Genomic DNA, 16,072 nt, shown 5'->3' with positions numbered 1-16,072 from the left:
GCACAAGACCTTAATTTTCTAACCACTCATCTCCACTCCCACATCCTCCCTAACTAGCTCATGCCATTTGTGTTTCTGGGGCTCAAGACACAGCATCCCCGTACTCTGCCCCATTGGGAAACCAGATAACCCGCAACTGTTTCAGGGCCCATATTCACTAACCCAGCAGAATACTACCTTTCCCCATCCTGACACTTCTCAAAGGGCAACCTTCTGGACCGAAACATGGGACAAGGCCAAGGACATCCAGCCTTACTCCTGTTTAGCTCCCGACCATTTACAAATCACTTTCATACAAACCATTTCATTTTCTTTCTCACAATACCCTGGTGGCTGTGAGATAATATTTCCATTTCAAAGATGAAGACACCGAGGCTCAGAAAAATTAAGCCAAAGTCCTAATACCACATATCATGTAATTGGCGAGGCTGGGTTTTCAACCCTGATCTTATGACTGTGGGTCACAAACTCCTTCTAGCATACTTAAAAGGAAGACTGTATTTATGTGAGTCCAAATGTCAGTAAACATAGATCACCATCTCACCCTCTGAGTGGTATATTTAGTAGCTGTGTTTGTTTTATGCCAAATTCAGTCCCAAATGTGTATGTGCCGCTCCAAAGACTACTTAGCAAGAGCTGTTCTGACCAACAGAACCAGTTTTTCCTGACCAGCTGACACACCGTTAACACTGCTGGCCAGGAGATATCCATGCACTCCATTGTGTTCTCTGCCATCTTGCACTACCCAATCACACAGCATTTTAATTCATTCTGTAAAATGGGAATGTCGGAGATGATTATTGGGTTAGTTAAATGAAGCAATGAGTATGGAAACAGTGGGTAGCAAGTATTCAGTTAGTGGCATTCCATACAGCTACCACAACTACTACAACTTCATTACATTCATTACAGCCAAGTAGAGTTTTGTTTTTTTAACAAGTGTTAGATGAGGTATAAGGCAGCATGGGCCCAATTATCCAGAAAAGCAGAAACACTATTTTATCCCCTTGGCCTTGTTTAATCCTTTATTTCTTCCTCATTGAGCAACCTCCTGATGTCCACAATCTAATGGAAGAGACAGACATGCAGACAAACAGCTCTCTGTGATGATCACAGTGCTCCAGCAAGTGTGCCCAGGACTCTGGAAGACCCAGCTTTGAACGGAGTTTGAGGAAGAAGAGTCAAGGAGAGAGGTGGAACCAAGTCTTCAAAGACAGGGAGCATTTCTTTGGAATCCAAGAGAGAAAAACCTCTAGTCCAGGCAGAGGTCTAAGCAAAGGCAAGGCGGTGTGAGATCGAATGACACCCTGAGGGACTGGCCAAGAGGTGGGGATGGCTGCTGCATAGGCTGTGGGGAGGGCCTGACGAAGATGCAGAGGGAGACACTGGCAGGAACCGAGCTGTCAAGAGTTTTGAATGTTACCAAGACTTTGGATTTTATCCTCCGGTCCAGAAGTTCTCAACCCTAAACTGCACACTGGAATCACCCATAGGAACTGGAGAAAGAACCAACATTAGGCTCCAACCGGAGATTCTGATTTGTTTGGCTTGTGTAAATACTGGGTATGGCGATTTAAAAACAAAAAACAAAAAAACAAAAACAAAACTCTCCAGATGATTCTAATGAGTAGTCCGGACACTGGTGAATCATTTAAAAGATTTTAAGCAGAAATCATTTGGCAAGTTTGCAAACAGATCATTCTGGGAACCATTTGGTGAGAAGGATGTCTGGAGGGAGTCTAGTGAGAAGGCAAAGAAAAGGTGGGGAATGAACATGGGAGAAAGATTTGAGAGCTATCTGGATATAAGAACCAACTCACTGGAAATCAAGAGAGAGGGAAGAATGAAGGTTGACAGCCCAGTTCCATTACCTGATGTCCCACTGGCAGGTAGGGAACTGGATAAAAGAGCTGGTTTGGGAGGAGGATAATGAAGTCTGTGCTCCCTGAGGAGCCCGTGGGAAATGCAGGTGGTGCCCTCAATCAACAGGCATCCCAAATAGACCTTGCTGCTGAAAGGAAGCTGGGCTGAAGATACAGATGTGCACTGCACAGACGCACAGGAGGTGGTCGAGAACACAAGCAGGGAAAGGATCCAAGGAAGGCAGAGTGGACGGACAGAAGGAGCTGTGGGAATACCACTACTGAGGGGTAAAAGATATATTGGAATCACGTGGAGGCCCTTATTAAAACTTTAGTTTCTGGATGCCACCCCACACTGACAGAATCTGAATGGCCAGGGGTCATGCTCCAGAAATCAATTTTTAACAAGTTCCTAGGCATTTCTGAATCCAGACTAGGAATGGACATTGTTATCAGCTTCCTAATAATGCTGTAACAGGTTACCACAAATGTGGTGACTTAACAACATCAGAAATTTATTCTCTCATATTTCTGGAGGCTGGAAGTTTGCAATCAAGGTGTCATCAGGGACGTGCTCTTGCTGAAGACTCTAGAGGAGTCTTCCCTGCCTTTTCCAGTTCTAGGCAGTCATTGATCGGTTTGGTCACTCCAATCTCTGCCTACATCTTCACAGGGCCTTCTCCTCCTTCTGTGTTGCTCCTCCATGTGTTTACAATGCCCCTTGTCTTTGGATTTAGGGCCGATCCCACAACCCAGGATGAACTCATCTCAAGATCCTTAACTAACGTATATCTGCAGACCCTTTTTCCAAGTAAGGTCATATTCACAGCATCGCGATATGAACGTACCTTTTGGGGGCCACCATTCAACCTATTACAGACACCATGGCAACAACTCTGGATAAGTGGGAGAGGGAACTGAGATCCAGAGCTCCAAGCTAAGTTCCCTGACAGTGGCAGGAAGAGGAGGGAGTAAAGAGGAAGAGAGAGGGCTGGTGCGGGGACTAAGATCTACAGCTGCACCTCCAAGTCTTATGCTGCCCAAGGGACCCGGGTCACTCAGTATGCAGGGCACAATGCCATCTGACAGCACCATGCAGACTGGAAAAAATCACCCCAATCACAAATTAACAAAGACCACGGTACCCTCAAAACACAGGTGAAAGCTTTGAAAGGCTGAAAGGCTTTCCATTAACTCTCTTTCTAAATTAATTTTATAGGAAGTTAGGATTTCATCTCTAAGATATTGTGGCCATTTTGTCCCCACCACCCTAGTAGCTCCCAGTCCAGACAAGTCACCAAGGCGGCACTGGTTACTGGCATTGGTTATTTCTATCCTTCAGAATGTTTCCATAGGAGCAGGCAAAACTCTCAGTCACCAACATTAAAGAAGGTTCAGTTATACCTCCCTTCTCATGCCTCCCAGAGTCCCCCAGTCCTTGCTGAGAGCCCAGCACTCCCTGTTGTCACACTGCTACATGTTCCAGCACTGTAGTCCTAAGTTACAATGACATGTGTTGCTTCCCTGACACATGAAGGTTTTCTAGCCTCTTACCACAGGAATTTCCCTTCTTGGCAACATGGTTTGCATGGCCTAAGAGCCGTGGCGGGTGGGAAAGGTGGAAAGGAACCAGGTGCTATGTTCAGGTTAAAGTCACAGCCAGGGAATCAGGGAAATTCAGGGAATTCTAGCCTCCAGAATCAGATTCCTAGTGTGGTCAAAACCACCCCATCACACATCCCGATGGTATGATGTAAAAGGTACATCTCCTAGCCCCTACCCCCCTAAGACCATCCTGAAGTATCTCCTCACTAGCAAACCCGTTAAGGACCAGTTTCTCTGCAAGTCCGTCCCTGGGCTTCACCACACCACCTAGAGCAGTGTTCCCCATGCACTAATGTGCATGAGTCAGCTGGGCAGCTCGCGAGGCACACTTTCTGACGTAGTGAGTCACGTCGGTGTGATCCGTCTTCCTTTACATCAGGGTCGAGAGAGCTGATGTACATGGCTGAGTTGAAGGTTTAAGAAAACCAAGTCCCCTTACCTGCTGATGAAATGATAACTATAATGGTGAGGATGATAATGCCAATGACAATAAGAGCTAATATTTACTGAGTACATTCTACATGCGAGGCCCTGTGCTAAAGTGCTTTATTGACACTAAGACTCAGCTCCAAGAGCCCTAAGGAAAACAGGAATGGTACAAAGAAATTGAGAAAAAAGGTAAGGCATTGTAAATTCCAGAATGTGCAGAAGGTGAGTCAAGTGTCAACAGGGACAGAGGCCAGTTCTCACACTGTGCCCTTCTGGGACTAGTTAGGAAATGGCTAACTGCTTGGTATTTCAGAAAGCATCTTTGGGCTGAGCCAGTCACACCAGAGACTAGATATATGGCAAAATGCCTGCTGTCCTTCACTGTCACCCCATGGCCCAATGCCAGCCAGATTAGCCTCTGCAGTCTTTGCTCTGTTCCGCTACCTTGGGGCACCATGCCTGAACAGGGAGGGGCTTCCTTTGGTGGATTCTTCCTGTTCTAGCCTGAGATGGGCACATGGAGCACTGAGCAGCTTAATCAAGGCTGCTGTGTCTGATGCCTCTCCAGATGTCCTCCAGATGTCCTTGGACATACATGCTGTGTTTTGCAGCTGATTCTACTGACAAATCGCTTGGCCTCTATGACATGGATACAGTTTATCTCCAAAGTGGTTCCCTTATTTGCTGTGACATGAAGAAGGTTCAATGGCCATGACTTTTCTTTGAGATGGGTCTTGGAGAACTTCAAGCCCAACACTCTGCAGAAAAAGACTGGGCAGGCTGCCAAGGAAATGCAGACTGGTGGGCTGAGTCAGACGGTGTGGCTCTCTGACTGGCACGCAGGCAGTCCAGAGGCTGGATTCAGCCTGCAGAAATGTTTCATCTGGCCCTACAGTAGTTTAAAAAAATGTCATGCCACCATTTTGCCATTCCATCTTCTTATACCCAGCCCACATTGAACATTTACATTCTCTTCCTGCCCCTCTATGTGCCTTTAGGCCCTAATCTATACTAACGTAAGTATAAACCACTTCTAAGTTTTATTTTGCCTACAACATCTCTGTCTCTGTACAGTGATTCATTGTCCTCCTAAAATTTATGTGATGAGGTATCAGTATTCAAGCTTCCGAAACTACTGAAGTATTACATCTTAATGAGGGACAGGTGGTGAGAAGCCATGACATGGAATATATTTGGGTTGCAGAATATTTCTTTAGGATTCCTCCGGTTTGTTCATGCCCATGTGGAAAATTTCTTAATATACGAATCCTAGGGGGCAGAGCGGCAGAGAGCAAACTCTTCACTTTGCTCTAAAATTCGCTTTAACCCTAAGGTCAGCTTGAGCTCCACAAAATCGGATTCATCATACTCTTGGGAGGCACCCAGCTTTCCTTTTCCAAAGAGGCTCTGTGCTCATCGTTAGCAGATGATGTGGTGAGGGACGCAATCTCTGCTGAGAACGCAAAGGCCTTCACAGGTAGCTCCTTACTGTGTCAGAGTATTTTGGACGATACCACGCTTCACCACTGTGTCACACAAGTAACAATTCCAAAAACTAGACCACAGAAATGCAGCCTGGACAACCTAGCAGTCTGGGCTTCAAACAATGGGATCAACACAATAAAGCACATGCTCCAAGATCACAAGTGTCTCTAGGGAATCTATGTGAACTGCTCGGGAGAACAATGGTGGTCAAGCTGAGGAAGCAGCTTCTGCTCTAGAGACCATGGACTGGGGGTGGGGATGCAGAGCTGATCCTTTTGGCCTCAGTGCTCGTCCGGGGCCTCTTGGAGAAAAGCTGCTGATGCTCTTGCCCTGTTCTGCCCCACTTCCTCCCCACTGTCAATAAACAGCCCATGGTTCTCAGTGTTTTCCCTCCCTGGTAAGGTGCCAAGGCACAGAGATCATGTTCACAGACCCGAGCTCTCATATATTCGAGGCCACGTACATACACGTTCCTTGCATACACATTTCCTCCTGCCGTGTTTTCCATCATTTCTCTTCCCCCTCCCATTTTTCCAGTTTGAAGCCACTGCTGGCAACACGGCAATCTCTGGAGCGAGGCCAGGCATGGCAGCAAAGATCCCTGAGGCAGCCTGGGATTACAAAACAGTCACCTCCTCCCAGGGTCCAGGAGACACAGGTGACTGGCAGAGCTGTCAGGCAAGCCCATGGGGAGGTTGGACGAACAGCTAGAGGCAAAAGAGCTTCTGCACTGTGGAAACGCTGCAAAAACCCTGGCCCTTCACACAGATGGACACAGCGCTTTAGACAAAATAAAGTGCCTGGGGGAAACTGGTTGAGGGAAAAGGCAAGAGAAGGGAAGACTAGGAAAGGAACTGAGTCTCAGGGAGCTTCTTCCAATTCACCCCAAAAGACATGACACTGACGCTGAAGGAAGGTTTCTGGCAGGAGTCAGGTATCCAAATAGTTACCCTACTCACCTGTTAGGCTGAAAGTATCTGGGGGGCGTGCGGGGAGTAGGGGGAAACCGGGAGCAATCACAGCAATAAATAAGCTGTCTACACTTAAAAAAAAAAAAAAATTGTGAAAATCCCCCAAACAAACCCAAAGCCACTGCAAATAAAAACCCATAGTAGGCTGTTTAAAAAATTATGCTTTTAAATATACTGATCTAAAAAAAAATCTGAAGAACAGGCTGTTCTGAGAACAGCTCGAGTTTCTGCTTGTGCTTTCATTTTAGAAAACAAATGCTCAGAGACTCCACGGTGGGAGGAGCTTCTCACAGGGATTCAAACTCACAGAAAATGGCCACCGGGTTTAGAAGCCTGAACACAACAAACAGGACACTCAAGGGACCTTCTGGGACGACACTTACCTTCTACGACAGTAGCTGTCTAGAGGCAGATACAACCTTTTTTTCTGACCAGTAACATAAATCAAGGCCTCCAAAGGATTTGTTTGCTGAACACCACAATGACTAAACACCCGACTTTTTTTTTTTAATCCTCCCTAAGCAAGGGATCCTCACGGGGCGAAGAAATAGGTCATCTTTAATGTAAGGTAGCATCAAGGATTGGAGGTAAGACTCCCATCTAAACTTCATTTAAAAAAAAAAAAAAAGGTCTCAAATTCCTAAAATAGAGACACACAAATCACCTTATCAGAAACTCATAACAATAAATAGAAGAGAAAGTCTTAAAATAGATGATTCAAAAGTGGCAAAAAGTTCTTGAGTGATTTCCTGAAAATGTCAAAACCAAAACCAAATATGAAGAATGTTAAATATACAACAAAACAGGGTAAGAGACTCACCCTGCAGTGCACATTCATTTAGGAAAACGTGTGTTTCCCAGGTGATCAGTGGTGCTTCCGTGCACAAAGGCAACTTATAGTGCAGTAGCTAAAGAAACTCCAGAACTGCTAGACCTCGGAAGGACAAAATTTAAAGGTCAGATTCTTTTTTAAACCCTGTTTAGCAAAGCACTCAGGGTAGGCCAGTTCTCTAACGTCTGAGTAAAATCCTCTTTCTGGCTTCGTGTCCCTGCTACTTACTATTTTCTTCATCTATCCTAGTGTCTTCTGCTTCCTCAGGGTGGGCCTCCCGTGAAAGCACAAGTGGAACTCCCCCTTAGTCCAAGGGAAGGGTGGAACACGCTGCACCAGGCTCGGGTCTGCGGCAGGCACCCGGGAGGCACGTATGGCTTTGGCTCCCATGAGACAGTCAGCTGCTTCCACCCACCAGCATAAAGACAGCAGGGAACCCTGAGAAGCCCTGCTCTCAGAGCTTGTGTCCGGGGCTTCAGGACCAGAATAAGCCCGCAGAAGCAGGGACAGACCAGAATGCTGAGTAGATGTTTTTTCTTTTCTTTCTTTTTTTTAAAGATTTATTTTAGTGAGAGAGAGAACACGAGCAGGGGGAGGGGCACAGGGAGAGAGAGAATCCCAAGCACACTCCCATCCAGGGCTCGATCCCACCACCCTACGATCACGATCTCCAGACCATGATCTGAGCCAAAATCAAAAGTTGGATGGCCCAACCAATTGAGCCACCCAAGGGCCCCTGCTGACTAGACTTTTTAAAAAGGAAATCCTCCTCTTTGGGTCTAGAAGAGAATCAACCTTCTAACAGAGCTAATCAGAAATCTCTATGCCTACGTGAACACGTACACAAGTTTGGGGAGACTGCAATTCCAGATGTGGAGGGTCTCTCTTGCCTGGCAAAGTAATAAATTCGGTTTTGTTTTTACTGAATTGGTGGTCTTATTATCTAATCGTAATCAACTCTACAAATAATCAGAAGTTGTTCTAACTCATGAACAGGAAAAGTAACACAAACAAAATGGGGCCTAGAAACAATATCCAACTCACAAAGCAGGAAGGAAGTGACAGCTCATATCTATCTCACCTTGCACAAAGCCTGCTTTCATGGATTGCTGAAATAACCCCAGGATGTTCCTCCAGAATTTAAACAGCCACTGGATTTCTCATGAAAATGCAGCATACGGCATAAAAGTGGCCAGCAATGAACACACGGCATAAAAGTGGCCAGCAAAAACACAAGCATATCAGTGGCCAGTGTGAGCTGGGTCTTCCTCTCTGTGTTCTTCAGAAAAATATTTAATTCCTCTCAAAACTAAATTATTTTTTAGCTTAGAAATTTGCACTGAAATAAGAGAGAAAAAAGTGCTTTAAAAAATAGGAAACGCCTCCTGCCTCTCCCAGTTTAAAAAGACCTTTTCTTGACTGTTTTATTTTATTTTATACATTTTTAAAGATTTTATTTATTTATTTGACACAGAGAGAGAGAAAGAGAGGGAGGGAGATTACAAGCAGGGGAAGTGGCAGGCAGAGGGAGAGGGCGAAGCAGGCTTCCTGCGGACCAAGGAGCCTGATGCAGGACTCTGTCCCAGGACCCTGGCCAGGGTCATGACCTAAGCCAAAGGCAGATGCTTAACTGACTGAGCCACCCGGGTGGCCCTCTCGACTACTTTCATCAAACCAAGTGGTCAGCAGGATGGAATTTTTGCATCATGGTGTCCAACTGTATACTAGAAGCCCAGCTGCCATTCTGGTCCACTCTCTCCAACAGACAGCCTCCGCCCCTCTTTAAGCTTTGCTTGCTGCCTGCCATCTTCTGCTCTCCTGATCACCTGCCTCAAGACAGGACTTGCCTGCTTCTGTAGACAGTGTACCAGAATGGGCATTAGACACGGGGTTCTATTCCCAGTTTGCTACTACCTGTGTGATATTGAGTAAACCCTATGATGTCTCCTTATCTAGAATGTGAGGAGCTGGTTTGGGCTGGTTTATTTCTATGGTTCTTTCTAGCCACAAAATTTGAAAACCATGATTCCCTCCCTCCCATTCTGCTATCTTTTGATTGACTGCCAGCCAGTCTCAATCTTTTGGTAAGAATCCTAATTTCCTCCAAAACAAATAATCTCTCACCCTTAAATTCACACACTTTCCTTAAGAGTATATAAAGTAAAAGCAGAACCCAAAGACTGGCTGGTATTAGTCTATCTATGAGAAGAGTTGGAGGGCACTCTGAAATCAGGACCCCTGGCTGACCTCAAACATGGACTGAACTCTCATCCCACCTTTCCACATGCTTGTTCCAGCACCTCTGCTTTTCTGCTGGAGAAGGAACAGAATTATTGCATCTTAGAGCTAGAAGAAGCCTTGGTTACAGACGAGGAAACCAACCAAGCCAGCAATTACATGACTTTCCTTCCCAAGGTCGCCCAGTGGGTCGCGGGCACAAGTCCCAGGCTTCCTGGTTGATCTGGTCTCTCACACCATGCTATTTTGTATCTCCTCCCCCAAACTCTCTCTGCAGGGCTCTGGGTTCTTTCCCTCTCCCCACTGCAGCCTTCCTCAAGGCCGCAGAGGGTCATCAACAAACACTTGCTGAGCACCTCTGGGCTATCCCCCAAGGAACGGTTCTAAACTTTCAACTGGCACAGTAACTCTAGGAACACTGAGCCCTGCATAGGGACAGTAACAGCTATGACAAGACACAAATTGATGGGTCTCACGAGTGTAGAAATTCACTGGTGTTTTCATTTTAAAAGGAAAGCTTGCAGCAACATGTGGACTATACATAAGGATAGGTCGGGGAGATTGGGAAGCCCCATGAGTTGGGGGTCCTGATCTGGTACCCGGCACATAGCTGATATTCGCTGAACAATTTTGGGAAGTTTGTACATTAGCTTTGCTCCACCTGCTTTTTGTCAAAAATTCTGAGGTTACAGTGATATCAGGGACAAGGTTCTCTGAGTCTCTAAGCTAAAATCAGGAACAGGGATCTATTTCACATTCTCTATATGTGACTGCGGAAACAACACAGGGTATGGAGAGAAGAGACTGGACTTTGTAGTCAGACCCCAGAATATGAAAACCTCATTGGCTGCATTACTGAACCTCTTCGCCTCAATTTCCATCACACCAAGTTATTCTGACATTCTCCTAAGATGGCTGAAATAACGCACATAAGGCATAGAATTCACTTCATGAAAGTTGCTCTGTCCTCTCCCCTTGGGCATGATGGGAGAAAACAGAAATTCTTATTTCTCGGAAGGCTCCAGGCCACTGGCATCCTCCAAAAGAAGCAAACCATCAATGGAATGCCAACAATGTTATAAAAGGACTCGGTATTATTTAAAAAATATATTCCCGTTATCTGATTTTTAAATTTTGTACAGGGAATATAAAGCACAATTCAGTAAGAACAAGTCAAATACGTTTTATATTCTCCATACACAGCTTAAATATCAAGGACATACATGATGTCTCAATCCTTTCCTGTGAACAAGCAAGGAAGAGGACTAGCGCTAGGAGAATAGGGTCAATTATCTTCTCATCTGTGAAATGAGGTTGGGACAGATGAGCAATGTGAACAGACCTAAAAATTCTACCATGCCAGGGGCGCCTGCGTGGCTCAGTGGGTTAAGCCGCTGCCTTCGGCTCAGGTCATGATCTCAGGGTCCTGGGATCGAGTCCCGCATCAGGCTCTCTGCTCAGCAGGGAGCCTGCTTCCCTCTCTCTCTCTCTGCCTCTCCATCTACTTGTGATCTCTCTGTCAAATAAATAAATAAAATCTTTAAAAAAAAAAAAAAAATTCTACCATGCCAAGATGCAGACAGGCAGAGAAACGTAATCAAGTAGCAGAGATGTCTACCAACCAGAGGACACTGAGTCAAAAAACTGCGTCCAGATATACTTGAATGGCATCACGGAGCAATGCTGCTGCCATTAATGTATTATTTGTCGCAACACTTAAAGTTACATTGTTTTTGCAAACTCTGGGCACAGGGACAGGGTGTCCCCATTGATCCTCCAGGAAGAGAAGCTGATCTGGGGGCTGCACGTCACCTGGTACTGCTGTGGGCGTGCTGCAGCCGGAAATGGTGGGGGGTGAGAATCCCGGCATGCCTCCACTGCCTGGGGCTCAGCTGTTTTTATCTTATTACAGATACAATCCACAAACCTTAACGATACAAATATAAAACACTGGGGCACAGACCTCTCTCTCTGATAGAAACTGGATTCGTATTCAGCATATTGAGGCTCAGGTTTGCCCCTTCCTCTGCTTCCTAGAAACTGGTCCTTGTTAATCCTCATCTTGAACTGCCTGTTTCAAATGAAGATTCCCTGGTCCTCCTCCAAACCTACATCCCCAGAATCTCTGGATTTTGGGCCTTTTAATAAGACCTGCTTTAATAAGTTCCCCAGGTGGATTCTTATCCATATTAAGTTGCCAGTCAGTTGAATTATCACGGGATAGATTAGCTATAGTGGGAGGAATGCTCTTTCTTTGATAAAATCAACACATTAAAATGAGTCATAAAGATAAGGCTTTGTGTATAGATGCATATTACACAGAAATTTACATACTGATACAAAGTTGTAAGGGGAAGGGAATCAACATTTACTAACTTCCTACTATGGTACAGATCCTGACCAAATTATATATTACTCAATCTTCAAAATAACCTTATTTGAGTTATAGATGGGAAAAGTTAGGCTTAGAGAGAGTAACTTTTCTGAAGTCACAAGCCTGGAAAATGGCCCGGTGAGGTTGTGAAACTAGATTTATCTGACCCCCGTCTTCTCATTCCATTGTATTAAGCTCATATGTCCATGAAAACACACACACACGCACATACACTCTTCCTCCCTTTCTCTCTCACACATACATATATCATATAATAGCCATTTAGTAAAAGGCAAAGGAATTAAATTACTTTTAGCAAACCTCTTGCATCAACAGAAATGTAGTTTTTAAAGGATTATCAACAGATATTCTTCTGTCCGTCTGCTCAAAACAGAATTAAGTGCACGACTACTATGGAAACCACATTTAACAGCTGGAATTTTAGTAATCAGAAGTGTTTTGGAGGGCTAGCTAGGGTCAAATTTAACAGTGATTCTTGATTTGTCCAAGCTACAAATTCTTGGAAATGAAGCTATTTAATATTCATTGTACAAGTCATATTACCACAAAAAGAAAAGCGCCAATAACCATGATCTAGCCCTTGTCAATCCAATGGCATCCTCGGCCCAGCCCCCACCCCCACCCCGAGTCTGACACTTCTGGCTCCCTCCACTGGGAAACCTCTTCTGCTGGCTGCTGGAGTCCTGCTCTCTTGCAGTTCTTCCTTGCTCTCTTGCCAGATTTCTCTCTAGGTGCTCCCTAGGTCCTTCCTTCTCTTAAGGCTCCATCCACAACGTGTGCCTCCCCGTACTCACTCTCTAGAAAATCTTTTCTCCCACCTCTTGACTTTTTCTTGTATCCTAATGACTCCCGAGCTAGCTCTGGCCTTCCTCTGCGGCACAAAGCCCCCTGAGGGCTGTTACCACCTCAAACTCGGCACCTCTTAAGTGCAGCTCCTTACCCACCTCTGAAGTTTCCCTCACTGGCAGCACTACTTCGGAAAGCTCTAGGCAGCCTTAGCTATTCCTTCTCCGCTGAGATGCCAGACTGTGTTCTTTCCTTTGCATTTGTTCCTTTCCCATTTCACTGCTATCACCCATTTCAGGCCTTGTCCTCCCACACTCCCACCTTTCCCTGATGGACTGTGGGAGCCTTCTAACTGGTCTCCCTGTCTCTGGTTTCTGCCCTGCCTTTCCTCCTGATCAATCTCCCCATGAGCTGCTCACAAGACCATGCCCCTGATGCATAACTGTGACTCCCCCCTGTTCAAATATATTCAATGACTTCTATTGGTTTAGTGCATTCCTATTTCCCAGCTGGACATACAAGACCATTATTGTTTACCACTGAATGTCCTCAGTTTTATTTCCCACTTGATGCCTATCTAGGCCAGTTCTAACTCAGTTGGACTCACTACCTTTCCCTGAATGTGGTCCATGCTCTTGTTCTCCTCCTATTCTTCCTATCTAAAATGTCTTTTCTCCATCTCTCTCTCTTTTAAAAAACTTACTTATCTTGTTTAAAGACTTTTTTATTTATTTGAGAGTGAGAGAGAGTGTGAAGGCATGCATGAGCAGGAATGGAGGGCTGGAGAGAAGGGGCAGAGGAAGAGGGAGAAGACGACTCCCTGCTCACCGGGGGCCCAGATGCTGGGGCTTGGTCCCAGGACCCTGAGATCATGACCTGAGCCGAAGGCAGACAATTAGCTGACTGAGTCACCCAGATGCCCCTATTTATTTACTTTAAATTTATTTACGGGGTGTGGACAGAAGTAGAGGAGAGACAGAGAATCTCGAGCAGATTCCATGCTGAGCACAGAGCCTGACGGGGAGCTTGATCTCACAACCCTGAGATTATGTCCTGGGGCTCAATCTCATGACCCTGAGATCATGACCTAACCCAAAATCAAGAGTTGGATGCTTAACTGAGCTACCCAAGAGCCCCTTCTCCCTACCTCTTTTATGGAAACTCTACATCCTTCAAGGACTTGCTTATTAAATGCCTTTTCTCAAGAAAGAATCCCTTGACTCCTAGAGGTAAAAGAGACCTCTTCCTTTTTACTACCTTTTTAGGCATTTACCACACAGCATTCTGCATGTTATTTTCTCATCTACATAACAGGGTCTGAGAGGGAAGGAACCAGATCTTTTTGCTGCTAAATTCTCTGCTTTCTCTAGCACAATGACGTACTCATGTAGGCACTCAATAAATATTTGCTGTATAACATTTATAGAACTCCTAGAAGTTTACAGAGCACATTCACATTCAACATCTCATTTGTTCTCTTTGGAGTTAAGTTTATTACCAGCAGCATTCAAGACTTACAAACTGATACCTGTTGCTTAATGCAATTATGGCAGCTATCACTAACTCTGTACTCTGTAAATTAAAGTATCTCTTAAATTGCTTTACCTTTCAACACTTCTAGTCCTGGGTAGCCTACCAAGCTAGAAGAAGAGAGCATTTCAAGTTAAAGAAAGCCCCCTTGCCAAACTGCTTTATGTCTACTGGTTAAGCGTATAGATAAAAGACTTCTAAAAGCAGGTGACAGTAATGGCAAAATCAAAATTTAAAAGAGAAGAAATTCTGGGGTGCCTGGGTGGCTCAGTGGGTTAGGCCGCTGCCTTCGGCTCAGGTCATGATCTCGGAGTCCTGGGATGGAGTCCCGCATCGGGCTCTCTGCTCAGCAGGGAGCCTGCTTCCTCCTGTCTCTCTGCCTGCCTCTCTGCCTGCTTGTGATCTCTCTCTGTCAAATAAATAAATAAAATCTTTAAAAAAAAAAAAAAGAGAAGAAATTCTTTCCCTTTTTTAGGGGGGAAGGTGGGGCAGAGGGAAGAGAGAAAGAGGGAGAACTCACAACCCTGAGATCAACCCAAGTGAAAACCAAGAGTTGGATGCTTAACTGACTGAGCCACCCAGGTGCCCCAATTCCTTTCTTAAGATTTCAAGATTTTTAAAAAGATCTATATATCCTTTATGGGTCAATCGTGAACTTCCTTGCAGCTGATATTCTAGTATGTTAACAGCAGCAAATCTCTAATAGTTGGAAAAATAATTCCTTGCTAAGAGACTGAACATAATTAATATCATGATTGTAAAGACAGTCTGTTTAATCTTGAATACCCAAGTGCCTTATAGGAGTTTCATATACATTTGTTGAGTGAACAAATCCATGAATTAATTCAGAGAAGACCTCACTATTGTTTATAAGTTGAAAATATCAGTTTTAGTAGTTGGATAGAAGTATAGGTTGAATTTGGGAAAAAAAAAACCAACGAAAAATTGCATTGAAAGGCAAGAACTGTGACATGTCAGCTACTCAGGTCTCTTCCTGTAACAGATCCCACGCTGAATGCTGGAGAGGCAGGTGAAGGAGGGGGGGAACATCAGGCACTGCCCAGCTGACTGCCTTTTGGAGTTTAGGCTGCAAACTCCAAGAGGGCCAGCACTTTGCCTTGAACTTTGTTGTACTAGCTTTGTGCTTTGCATACGGAATGTGCACCACACATACAGTATGAGATATAAAGCTCCCCATGATCTGTCTGCACGCTCACATTTTAATCCTTCACATCTGTTCTTCTTTACCTTGTAGGGGTATTATGAGGAGTAAATTAAAAAAAAAAAATAGGGTATTTTGCTGGGCTGTCAGTTCTTGTCTACATAAACTGCAAGTGTCCTGAGGTGGGGGTGGGGGGGCTCTTCACATGCGTACTCTCAGGGCCTAGCGTGGTGCTCCCCCTCCAGCAGCCCCAGCTGGCTACATGACTGAGCAGCAGATATGCGGGTGTAGTCCTGCCTCGGCCCCAGCCCACTGGGTCAGCCTGAAGAGCCATCTAACTAGCCTCAATGGTGTCTGTGGTCCTTCCAGTCTGGACAAGCTAGAGATCTATGAAGAGATTTACAGATGCTCCCATGACAGTCACTGGCGGAACTGGAATGAGAAGCCAGTTGTCCTGAAGCCCTGTTTCACTTGGTTCCCCTCTTCATCACAGGGGCCTTCTGTCTCCTTAATAAACAGTTCATTTAAATGTCATGGTCACTTTGTAATCCCCCAATCTGGTGGATCACTGGCACAAATCATATGCCCCTTGGGAGTCCTTCAGTCCCTCAGAAAAACCCTTTTGTATTTCATACAGACTAAGGAGAGACACAAATTCAGTTACCTCAGTTAGACCACAACAGCACTAACAGTTTCTTGTGCTTCGGAAGAAATCACTTGGCAATTCTTGGTTCTGAGTCCTCCATCTTCTCCACATCAAGATCTAAAAAAGAAAAA

The 16,072-nt window shown here is 45.1% G+C and overlaps 1 protein-coding gene across 12 annotated transcripts in view; it reads right to left on the bottom strand.

The window, feature by feature from the left end:
• The window catches only part of ZBTB38 (zinc finger and BTB domain containing 38), a 140,296-nt gene that overhangs the window by 29,441 nt on the left and 94,783 nt on the right, over positions 1–16,072 (bottom strand). For 9 of the 12 annotated variants that reach the window (XR_007126701.1, XM_047726422.1, XM_047726446.1 and 6 more), the window contains one exon: positions 15,960–16,058. The gene's annotated coding sequence lies outside the window, so the exon portion shown is untranslated. Of the gene's footprint in view, positions 1–2,219; positions 6,424–9,579; positions 9,591–15,365; positions 15,368–15,959; positions 16,059–16,072 lie in introns of those variants that run through there. The other 3 variants (XR_007126700.1, XR_007126702.1, XR_007126699.1) reach the window with 2 other exon arrangements.

This window comes from Lutra lutra, chromosome 1 (assembly GCF_902655055.1).
Source record: "Lutra lutra chromosome 1, mLutLut1.2, whole genome shotgun sequence".
Lineage (NCBI taxonomy): Eukaryota > Metazoa > Chordata > Mammalia > Carnivora > Mustelidae > Lutra > Lutra lutra.
This window is presented reverse-complemented; position numbering and strand designations above follow the sequence as displayed.